Source organism: Balaenoptera borealis (genome assembly GCF_965194805.1).
Source record: "Balaenoptera borealis genome assembly, chromosome: 9".
Taxonomy (NCBI): Eukaryota; Metazoa; Chordata; class Mammalia; order Artiodactyla; family Balaenopteridae; genus Balaenoptera; species Balaenoptera borealis.
Genome location: NC_138873.1, coordinates 49,039,298 through 49,051,868, shown reverse-complemented (window position 1 = coordinate 49,051,868; position 12,571 = coordinate 49,039,298). Strand labels below are relative to the sequence as shown.

Here is a 12,571-nt window from a genome sequence, read left to right as displayed (position 1 = left end):
AGCTATGCTCAGTCGAGGTCACTCACTGAGTTTGCTCAGAGCTGGGATTTGAACATAGATCTCGGACTCTAAGTCCCATGTTCTTTTCATAAAATAGTCTGCTGTTCCTTCATCGGATCACCTCAGAGGTGGAGTGCCGCCTACTGTCAGCCACACTGGGCCTGGACCAGAGTTTTCTTTGCCTTGCAAGTTTCCCTCTCTTCTCTCAGAACGAAGCACAGAGGCAGGGTTGGACCATCCCGGCGCTCAGAGGATGCTGCCCAGCCATGGAGAGGACTCCTGAGGAAACAGGCTAATGGGGCAGATGGGATGCCACCTAACCTTTCTTCCAGACCCCACGTCTCCTCTTTTGGTCTTTAGTACGTTGTGAATATGAGAAAACTGAATTGCTTTTCACAGCCTGTGACAAGCAGAACATGGAATATATATAGTTTTATGTTCAATTTTGTTTCCTACAATAAACATTGAGCATAGCAGAAGAAAAAATGGACAAATGTATAAATTTATAGCAAGAGCTATCTTATATTTGATTAATAACATAAGTACTATTATAGGAAAATGGAAAAAAGCAAATTGCTTGAATTTTAGAGTTATATATAAAATCTCTGAGGCCACTGATGGATCATTAAGTGTCCTGAGAAGGCCCTAAAAGCCTTGGAAAAGCTGTTCCTTCTCTTTTGTTTTTTTTTCCCCCCAGCTATATCTGTAATGTTTTTCTTCTTTTTAAAATGAAGTATAGGGCTTTCCTGGTGGCGCAGTGGTTGAGAGTCTGCCTGCCAATGCAGGGGACACGGGTTCGAGCCCTGGTCTGGGAGGATCCCACGTGCCGCGGAGCAACTGGGCCCGTGAGCCACAATTACTGAGCCTGCGCTTCTGGAGCCTGTGCTCTGCAACAAGAGAGGTCCGCACACCGCGATGAAGAGTGGCCCCCGCTTGCCACAACTAGAGAAAGCCCTCGCACAGAAACGAAGACCCAACACAGCCATAAATAAATAAATAAATAAATAATTAATTAATTAAAAAAAAAATGAAGTATAGTTGATTTACAATATTATATTAGTTTCAGGTGTACAGCATAGTGTGATTCAATATTTTTATAGGTTATACTCCATTTAAAGTTATTATAAGATATTGGCTATATTCTCTGTGCTATACAATATATCCTAGTAGCTTAATTATTTTATACATAATAGTTTGCACCTTTTCATGTCCTACCCTCTATTTTGCCCCTCCCGCCTTTCCTCTCCCCACTGGTAACCACTAGTTTGTTCTCTGTATCTGTCCTTCTGTCTCGTTAATGTGTAAATTTCACCAGGGCTTTTGTTTTTAACTGTCTCATGTTTTATTTGTTAAAATATACTTTTGAATAATCTCAAAATTTAACTAATATGGATATTTGCTTATCCCTCAACTCATTGTATTAATATCAAATTAAAGTTTGTTCAAGTTTGAGGAACCTAAATTTAGCTGATAAGGGTTCTATCATGATTTTTATATCAACTAGAAAATAAATTGTTATGATAGAGGATTAATAGAAATAGAAATCTTAATTTGAAGAATCTTCCTTTGTGAGGCTATACCTGGTCACTGGCTTTTACCCCACATTTACCAGGTGGCTCTGGTGAGAGGAAAGAATTGTCTGATCCATTGAGAGTATATTTCTGCTGGTTTAACCTTATCTCTAAGTTCTGACACACCTCTTTGGAAAAGCCCTCACAGACACTAACTCCAAGGATTACAGAGCACCAGGAGAAAAGGCCACTTTATGTATTCATACTGTAGGGAAGAGTCTTTAGATCCAAAGAAAGTTTGAGGGCTGCACATCTCTTATGTATTAGCTCCCAGATGCCCTGCCACTTTCCATTTTCCCCTTTGCTTTCCCCACTTTCTAGCCCCATTATCTGTATCTAGTTTTCTTCACCCCTCCACTTGTTGGCAGCTCACTTGTAATCAGAAAGTTTATATTCCCTCGTAACAAATTGGAGAAAAGCTCATTTAATGGTAGGTAGTGCCTACCATTTGGAGGCAAAATTGCAAACATGGACAACTGGTGTGCAGTTACGTAATCCAGCTGTGTCTGCATCCATGTCAAATTCAACTGATTTATTCTCAGAGTAACGTGACCAGAACAACTGTAGCATTCAGTCTTCAGAGCACGGTTTAAGATTCTGTATGCCCAGTCCTCACAGCCATGCAAGGGTTTGTTTTAAACTATAAGTTTCTTTTAAACACATGTAGTATTTTTTATTTCCCACGTGTTTAATTAACATTTAGTTTATAAGGAGCTCCCACAAATATTCTCTCTCACCGGAGCCTCAGGGCCACCCTGTGAGATGGGCAGGATCGGTTTCCATTCAGCAGGAAAGGAACCGGACTTGGGGTTGTTAAGACAACTTGCTTAGGGTTGCAAGGCCGGTGCCTGGTGCAGCTGGGGCTTGAGCCTGGTCTTCTTAAGAGTGTGGCTTTGAAGTAAGATATTTAAATGCCTGCAAAAAAAAGTAGGACAGTAATTTAGGCATTGAAGGGATTGTACAGGTCATTTAATTGCACTTTTCTTTTTTTTAAGTCTGGTAGAGGGACTAAGACACAGAAAGGTTAAGTTGCTTGCCAAAAGTTACATAGTTATAAAAGTGGCAGAACCTGGTGTAACATGTAAGAATATCCGTGGAAAATGAATGGAAGCTTATCGTAGCCTAAAGTGTAAATGTGTATGTAGTAGAAACTGAATCATTAGACGAATGAAGGTGTCTCACCTTACATAACTCTAGTCAATTTAGAGGGTTCATTTCCCAATCGGGAGGTTGCTTTCCCATTTTGACACAGTCTAGTTCTTCAAAGCTGCCAGTAACAGTTGTACTGGCTTTGTCGTCTTTCTTTCATGGATATATTTAGAGCTCAGGGTTATGGTTATTGTGTGGCAGAGCCCTGAGAATGCAGGATTCATAGCAGAATCCATGTAAACCAAAGGCTACTGTATATTGGGCCAGGACTGGGCTGCTGAGCTGACCTCTCCTGTTGTGTTTATCTCTGTTCATTGTAAGGTTCTGACAGGAGAAAAGCCCTGGTGCCCATTACATGTCCTCAGCCCTGGAATGATGATTGCAGAGTTTTGGAAACATTTTTTAAAATTATTTCCAATGGAGTTGTATAATCTGACGAGTTGCCCTATCTCAGTCTTCTTGGCACTACAACCAAATAAAAGAGGCAGAGTTGACATTTTAATTTTGTTTTTAGCCTGGACACTAAACACTAGAGGCTAAATACTAGGGGCTAAAGTTTCATTATTTCCTCCCTCCTTGCCTCCCTCCCCCCCTTCCTTCTTTTTGTTCTTGATTTGGTTTATTATTCTGATTATTGTTACTTTAACACTTATTAGCTATGCAGAATGCTCTGGTAGTTTACAGAATAAAAAGTAATCACATTGCTTTTTCACCAAGATTTTCTAATTTAAGTAATTTTTGTTCTTCTATTTTTCATTCAAAAATAGGCTTATAAAATTTCTTTGACACAAGAATATTTCTTTGTATAGTGTATTAATTTAAATATCAGAATTAACCATTAAGATTCCCTGTGTGCTGATTATATACACACGCACAACTCCTACATTTTTTCCCTATTATGTGGTCTGGAAATGTTTTGTTTGTTCACTTATTTTCATTTCATTCATTCATTCCCATCCCAATGAACTTCCAGAAAGAACATAAAGGTATTTCCTTCACACGTATATTTTTTGAATCAACTCTCACAGCAGACTTTTATGAGGAAAGCAGTGCTAATACTGGTTTCTCCCACTAATAGATGAGAACCTTGACCATCAGAGAGGTTTTATTTTGCTCAAAGTTGCACAGTCAGTGGCAGGGATGTTATTAGAATAGAATTAGAATGGGTTATTCCATTCTGTCACTGTTGTATTTTCTTGAACGTATGTGACTTCCTCTAATTACAACTCAGTTGTACAGATTCAGGTTGAGCAGATTCAAGCATTCAAGTGAATATCTGACAAGTATTCACTGAGCACCTGTTGGGTGCCTCTAGGTGTGGGGATGCAGTGGTGAGAAGAGACGTGATCTCTGCTCTCACGGAGCTCAATAAATAAGTAAGCACATAAATAAACAAGGTAGTTTTCATATAGTGATATTTTCTTTGAAGAAAATAAAATGAGATGGAAGGTGATGGTGGGACGTAACCTTAGTTTGTAAAGTCAGGGACAGCCTCTTTGAGGAGGTGCGAGGAGGTGCCAGGAGGTTCCTTCTCTCGATGAAGGGCAGCATTAGGTATTTGGAAGATACAAAAATGATACAGCTTCCTATTGCCCTCAGGAAGCCTATGACATGGAATTTCTCTAGTTTCCATCTTTAAGGCCAGCCAACAGTTGATGAATTTTTTAATTCAACTTATTTTTATCTGATATATTCAAATCTGCATGTTAGAAACTTAAAATTCTTGCATAGGACCCAAGCGTTGCTTTTTCTCCAGATACTTCATTCACGACTTATAACTTCTGATAATACACTACAGTTTCTCAGTTCTCATGTGATTATTACAGGAGTAGACATCCTCTCTCCATCACTTTATCCCTACTTTTTTTCAGATTTTTTTCAATGGTGTCTATGCTTTTCTTGCTTTTCTAACCTTGCATTTATTTCCCTGCAGATCTCAACATCTGCTGAAATTTGACTACTCAGGTTAGTGAAAATTTGCCCATTTATCAGTTTTGTGCCTTAGGCAGTATTCACCAGCATTCTCCTACTTGAGATGAATAAGGATCTTTACTTCTCTGGCCACTTGTGTGTGACTAATTAATGGCGACGTTAAATATCTACAGAACATTTTCATCAAAAAAAAAGCTAGCCGGGTTTTTTTTTTTTTTTGGAATTTTTTTCTTTCGAATTGTAATACACTAGCATAGGAACATGATAGGAAGACATTACGTAACTAATACATAAGAAATCTAGAAAACTGATTATTTACAAATAAACTAAAACAGAGCTGCTGCTTTTAGTGAGGTAGAGTAAGCTTGTCATGTGTTCCAAATTATATTTATTTAGCCAAAAATAAGTATTTACAAATAATTCAACAGTAGTTTTTAGAAGTGATGCATGGTTCATTCAGGCATGAAAATTATCCCTAGAATGTAGGCCCCAAACTGCTAAAAGATTTAAAATTTGTGGGGGAGAACGAAATCCACAAACATTTAAGACTATCTAATTTTAACTCAAGTTGAAAAGCAGCAGTAGTGTATTTTTGTTAGGCCCTTATCCTGTATAATGTATTCAATGTAAGTATGGGAAAGGCTGGTGAAAACTGTGGATTTATCTACAAAATACATTGGGGAGTTTTGTGTGGGGAGTGTCCTAATGCCTCAGGAAATGATAAAGAAGAACCAGCTAAGATAGATTAGACAAGGGTAGGGACAGAGCCTCCTCTCCGTTGCTCCATCCCCAGCACCGAGCATGTGCCTGGCACACAAATACTTTTTGACCAGTTTGAGGCTGAGCTATAGGTTGGTTGAATTGCTGGAATATGATGTCTACTAATTTCCCTACTCGTGACTACTTTTCATTCTAATAGTACTTTATGTTCTTCAAATTCTTTTTTCTTTGATCTTCAATATACAACCCCTGGAGGTGAGAACAGTTTTATTTCCATTTTATAGGGAGAGGAGTTAGTTGGTTTTGAGACTTTCTCTGGCCACATACAAATAGTTAGTGACAGGGTGTGGTTTAAAGGTTAAATAATAGAAGTAAAAGTATGCTTATCTAGACTCGTGTCAATGTGGAGTAATTTAAAGATACGGAAATGGGTGGCTCGAGGTACATAGTCAGCCCTGCTGAAGTGAAACAACACCTCTTAGGCCTTGTACCATCTCCCAAGCTGCTTCCAGGAGAATGGGATGCCTAGGTGACCACAGCCCAATAAGTAGCCTAACAGATGACCCACGCTCTTGAACCATGTACACATCTGTGCAATTTAAAATGTTGCCATATGTTGATTATTTAATTTATGAAGCATTATAATAGCCTCAACATACATCCGGTATCCCTGTTCCTACTTAACTGTATCTGCTTCTGTGAATACATTTTTTCCTTTTATGTTTCTTTCTCCTCGGGAGCTGTCTCAGGGACTTCTCACAATTCCCTGCCAGTGTCTCCTGGCTCCTGTTCTTTAGCTCTTGGGGTTGCCTTGGATCCTGGAGTAGGGATTGCCCAGTCCTAGGGTTCCCATCCTACCTCTTCCTTCTGAGGTGCTTTATAAGTTCTGTATCACGTTCACCTTCACAGCCACCCTGTCACACATCTAGAGCAGTGTGTCAGACCCAGTGCCTCCTTTTCTCCCCTGAAATAAAATTCCTAGGTCATGAAACCTACCTATATACATAATTTTTTAAAAAATCAGTAATGCCCCACTTGTCACACAAGGAGAAATAAAAAGTAATTCTTGAATAAAATAATGCATATTTTAAAAGGTAATGCTTGGGATACATGGGACAACATAGAGGAACCTTGAAGACATTATGCTAAATGAAATAAGCCAGATACAAAGTCTATGATTCCACTTAGATGAGATACCTAGAGGAGTCGAATTCATAGAGACGAAAGTAGAATGGGGGCTGCCAGGGACTTGGAGAAGGGGGGAAAATGGGGGGTTATTATTTAATGGGTACAGAGTTTCAGTTTGAGAAAATGAAAAAGTTCTGGAGATGGATGGTGGTGATGGTTGCACAAGAAGGTGAATACTTAATGCCAGTGACTGTATACACTCAAAACTGGTTTAAATGGTAAATGTTATGTGATATAAATGTTGTTAAAATAAAAAAAAATAATTGGAAAAAAGGTAATGTTTGGGCACAACTATATCAGAAAGATAAAAATATCCTCCACAGATTTCCGAAACACCCCCAAGGGAGTGGTACTGCCACTATTGTGAACCAGTGTGCAGTATTGGTTTGAAACTAAGAAACTGATGCCCAAGATCTTAGACTCAGTAAGGAGTAGAGCTCATAATTTGACTCCAAAGACTTTTTTCTTCCTGCTATGCCTAGGCCTTCCAACTCTCAGTCCACAAAAGTTTTCTCTCTGCCATGCCAGTTGCCTTAATCCAGACTACTCAGGCTTTGTACTTTCTTATCTATCCTAAAGGGGTGTGGTCCTTTTCTTCCTGAACACTAAAATCATAAGACAGGACTGAACATGTTTAAAATAATGTTAATCACCAACATCCCCAAACTCTGAAATAGTCTTATTCTTAAGAAAGGGGTAAAAAATCAGGGTAGACAATCTCAGAAGTATGTGAAAGCGACAGCAGTGGAAGGAAAACTTTTCTGGGCCTAATCCTAACAATTGGTTTTTTTTTTTTTTGGACGTGCCCCGCAGCATGTGGGATCTTAGTTCCCCAACCAGGGGTCGAACCCATGCCCCCTTCAGTGGAAGCTCGGAGTCCTAACCAGTGGACTGACAGGGAATTCCCCAATCCTAACATTTTTTTTAATCTTCATTCAGATAAAAATTTTTTTGAATTTTATGTGATACTAGGGAGAGAGTTGGCAATTAGATAACTCTTAGAATTAATAGAAAAGACACTCACTATGGTGTGACTTACGAAGACTAGAGGAGAAAGGAGGACAGATGGTTTTTGGTAAAAGGGTTCTCTAGCCAGCACCACTAGTCTGAGGGAATCTTAGTGAGGAGAGGGTAGAAGAAGGTAGAATTTTCATGGAAGGATCAATCTTTTTTCACTTTAGAATTAAGGGCAAAATTAAGCTGAATAAGAACTAATAGTGCTCTAATTTCTCTCAAAAATTAGATCTACCTTAAACAAATTAAAATTTCAGTAAAATAACAGTCTACACATCTTTCTGTGTTCAAGAAGAAATAGAACCAATTATGATAATTTACAAAATATCTGGCTTATTAGCATTATAGCCAGGCTCATTAAGTAAAGTTATAAAATTACCCAGGAATCCTAGTGATTTGAATAATACCTTCTGAAATTATCCCTTTCTATTTTAAGATGAAGCCTGTCTTAAACTTCTAAAATTTAACCTTATTGAACTAGCCTTTTTGTTCAGTGCATTTGTTCATCTTGGACTACTTTTCCAAATTCATGCAATTCAACTAATGACTGCAGACTCCATAACCCACACCTATCTATTTGCATATACATTTAGCTGATAGGTGATTTTATCACCAGATAAATCCAGGAGTAAGTTTAAAAGAGCATATTCCCCCCCCCCCCAGCTTTTTTTAAACAAATGCAAACATAGAAACACATGATGCCTCAGAAGAGCATTAATCACAACCAGGAGTCCACATCTTCGGAGACCTTTCTATCACCGTGTATCTTCGAAGTACTCTACTAAAGCGTTAGTCAGGCGGTCATGCCGTGGACCATGGCTGAGACCTCCCGAGCCATCTTGACCAGAGTAGAGGCAGTCTACCTCCTTCACAGATGGGCACTGTCTTAACAATTCACAGTCCATTGTGTTCATCCAAACTATCCAGGAACCAAGGGTCTGAGAGAGTGGTGACCCTGGTGTGCCAAGAATGAGACTTCAAGAAAGAAACTATTCAGAATCATATTTGGATTTAGGTGGAATGAATTTTTTTAAAAAATGGATTAAACATCTTTCATTGTTCTGGAAGGACTAGAGTAATTTTTGATAATTTGAGAAATATCTGACACAGAAATTATTGTCAGGGTCACTACATAATTTCAAGTTACCTAAAAATCCTAGTGACTTATTTTTTATTTTAAGATGAAGTTCATCTTAACTTCTGTAATTCAGGATTATTTGAACTGGTATCTGAATCCAAATTGGTTTTGATAGACAATTCCTCTAGAACATGTTGCCGAATCTTGATCTGATCTAAATAATGCTATGTTAAGGATGGACTTCTCTTTTTTAATCTAAGGAAAATTATTTTTCAAAAAAACAAAAAGAGAAAAATAATAAAGGGTTTAAAGAATTCTTAGAGTTAGAAAATGTTTTCAAAATCAGACCAAGGTTTTCCAAACCATTAGCTATCTTCCTTCCTTCCAAACTCTTTTTCTACCCCTTGGTGGCTGTTTAATAATTTTCCTGGAAACTCTTCCCTCTTTTTTTCTCAGTCCTGACATTTATCTGTCTTAACAGCACCATGTGTGAATACTGGCACCATGGAAACCCATCTTAATGAAATGGAAAGACTGGCCGTTTAAAAAAACAAACAGAACCAACTACCCATGCCTCCTAGAGTCCTGCCAGGCCAAAGGTCTGCCCTCCACTGGGTCAGCTGCTGAGCAGGCAGGCGGTACCCGCACCACGGGTTTAGTCGTGTCAAATATCTTACTAGTAAAGAGACAGTGGGCTGCCTAAGACCTTAGTCCTTAAAAATGTTGGCAGGCAAGGAAATTCTGTGTTTTCACTTCAAGTACATCTTGGAGCTGTTTTATTTCAAAGCACAGTTTATCAAATTTAACCAGTTAAAATGATGTTTTGAGGCTGACCTAATCAATGACTGTCTTATGGCTATAGAGTCCTATTTCAATATTATATGATATAAAGGGCTTAATTTTATGTACCCATATCTATAGACTTAGTTTCCTGCTATCTTTAGTTACCTCACTGGGCTTGCTGGTGTACACTGCCCATGTAAAACTTCCTCAGGGAATGAATGCCCTTACTTCTTTTTCTTAGCAAAAACAAGAGATAGAGAAAACATAGTTGTTTAAAAAAGAAAGAAAAAACCAAACCAAACCCTCATTCCATTCAGAAGATTTCTGTTCATCTTTCTTTGAAGTCAAAGGGTAATATAAAGTTTTGATTTGCAACAAAATCTGAGATTATCCATTAACCACTCTAGCAGGCCTTCTACTGCCTTTCAAATGTACATCTAATTTTTAAAGGGACCAGGCTCTTTTCTTTGTGTTTACCTTTCAAAAAGTATATTTAAGTAGAATGGTCTTTTAGAGTTATGGAGTAGCTGTTCAGATGTTGAAAGGATATATTCTTAGAAGTTAAAACTGCATGCAAGTGAGAGGCAACAAGCTGAAACCGCTAATCTCAGGAGTGAACAGCATGTGAGCAGAAGTGCTCTGAATGCAGCATCTCTGTTGGGAAGTAGGAAGCTGCAGAAATCATTCTGAATTCCACAACCCCTGAAAATATTGTGTAGCATTTACTATCCCATTTTTGAATGTACTGTGTAAATGTAAATGATACAGGTCCCCTGTCCCCGCCGAGTTTATTCTCTTAGACACAAAAGGAGTGCACGTGACTACCTGTTGCCCACCTTCTTTTCAGCTTGTTGGTGTGGATCTGAAGAGGAGGGCAGAGGATCAGGGAATCAAATGCTCACAGACAAGGACAGATGATGACTGCTGTCTGGAATCTGTTAATCTCCCAAAGGGCGTAGTAACTGCAACAGCAGTGGATGATAAATATTGTCATTTTGTTTTTCTTCCTCCGTCCTGCAAAGGCAGTTGTAGTTTCATTAGTCCCATAGCCTGCAGTGCTCTATCGGGCCTGGTTTTGCTCTGCTTTCCCGGCCTTCCTAAAATACTGCCTTTGTTAGCACTTGGTACTTGAGTCAGTCAGCTGTTCCCACAAGTCCACTGTCAGAAATAAAGTTATCTTTGTTTTACATCTCCTGTAGTTTCCCTTCTTTCTTAACTACTATACCCCCAAAGATGTATAGTTGAAATTGTATATACCAAAGTTTTATCATGTTGTTATGTAATAAGTTACATAAAAGATATTAAACAAAAACGACCCATCCCCTTAAAAAGTTGTGTGTGTGGAAGGACAGTGAGGCTAATGACCATCATCGCATGGCCAAATAACACAATCTTAGAAAACAGTATAAGTAATTATTAAACTTTTTTTTTTTTTTTGGCTGCACCGTGCGGCTTGTGGGATCTTAGTTCCCTGACCAGGCATTGAACCCGGGCCCTCAGCAGTGAAAGTGCCGAGTCCTAACCACTGGACCGCCAGGGAATTCCCTAATTATTGGACCTTTTGGACCAGTGACCTCCTTGTTCTGCAGATGCGTAGCATCACTGGATTTCAGGGGCTTCCGTAAAGAAAGTGAGTTGGGATTCCCTTCTGTTGGGCCATCTTCTGTTGTGAAACCATTTGTCAAGGAGAAGCTTGAGTTTCTAATGCACTTAACGTCAGCTGTATTGGACCTGGTTTTGTACTATGGCCACCCCAAACTGAGCTTCCTTCATGGTTGACTCTCTGACAGCCGGAGGACTCAGCCTGGGATCTCAGTGGAAGAACACTACCCGATGTCTCCAGATGTCTGGCACTGAGGCTCCCTGTAGGGCAGAGGTAGAGAGGGGAGCAGACAGGGCTAGGCCAATCCAGCAGGAGGGTCACTTTCTTAGGCTGCTGCCCTTGACCTCTCAAAACAGCTCTGCCTCTGGGCTCTAGTGAGCGGGGAGGAACTTCTCTCTTCAGTTGGCTGGTCAGAAACATGTCATCTATAGAGAGAGGCTGAATCACCATTTACTTGAGGTGGGGATGGTTAGGAGGAAAGGGGGTAAACTGTGAGCTAGTGTGTCTTTCTTTCACCCGTGGATAAAGAATGAGCAGATATTATGGGATTTAAGTTCTTGGTTATTTTTGGATAACGAAACAATAAATAGGGTTTCACACAATCCAAAAATGGCTTCTGTGGTTAGCGAAAGTTGTTTGAATGATGGAAAATGTTTCAGGAGCAGGCAGCGTTCAAGCTGTCAGTCAGCAAGGCTCTGGTAATCCCTGAGAGGTGTGCAGCCCTGGAGCAAACAAATGTTTAGAATAGAAACAAAAGACTAATTCCCTAAAGGCACTTACACATTTGGATAAAGTCCACTTTAAACCACTGCCATACGAAATGGCATTATCCCCTGTGTAGATAGTGGCTTCTAATATAAGCTTTGCATCAATTTAAATAAGTTAGGTTAAATATGGAAACATCTGTTCAACATTTTCATGTCCCTTTCCATGTGACTCTTTATTGGAAATAATCAGTTTTGCCCAGTGTTCATGCCTTCTGCTAAACTAAAATGTGTGCCAGTCTCCAGAGGATAGAGAGATGGGCAGGGATTCGTAGAATAGTTGGCGGCAGTCATGGGAGGCCCAGGCTGTAAGTAGAACACACCAGCTTTCCTGGGTACTGCTCCCTCACCAAGAAAGGCTCTCTAGGACCCAGAGATGCAGCATCCCCAGATTCCATTCTCCAATCACCCAGATTCCCTTACTTCCTGACAAAAACCCAAAAAACAAAACCAAAATAAACCACAACTTTATTTTGCAAATTTTGGCTGAGGGTAGGGAAGGAGGTATTAGAAGCTGAAGTTCTTGCTTTACTTAAACAATGACAACAATAATAAAATTCAATGAAATAATGCCCCTTATAGCTGAAGAAGTAAGTTTCCACTTAAGCATAATTTGAATTTACCAAATTTACCTTATTTCAAGAGACCCAAAACATTTCACCTCATTATTTCTTTTAAGGATTACAAAGTGTAGAGCAGGGGGAAAAAAATAAACCACTAATAAAGGATAATAGCAATTTGGCAGACAGGTGTTCTTAGTTTCATCAAA

The 12,571-nt window shown here is 39.2% G+C and overlaps 1 protein-coding gene and 1 long non-coding RNA gene across 2 annotated transcripts in view; one reads left to right on the top strand and one right to left on the bottom strand.

The window, feature by feature from the left end:
• Nucleotides 1–12,571, top strand: part of SLC16A10 (solute carrier family 16 member 10) — a 137,274-nt gene that overhangs the window by 101,217 nt on the left and 23,486 nt on the right.
• LOC309634624 overlaps nt 1,747–12,571 on the bottom strand; it is a 58,117-nt gene continuing 47,292 nt past the window's right edge. The window contains exon 2 of the long non-coding RNA XR_014248255.1: nt 1,747–2,486. This is a non-coding gene — a long non-coding RNA (uncharacterized lncRNA). The remainder of the gene's footprint in view (nt 2,487–12,571) is intronic.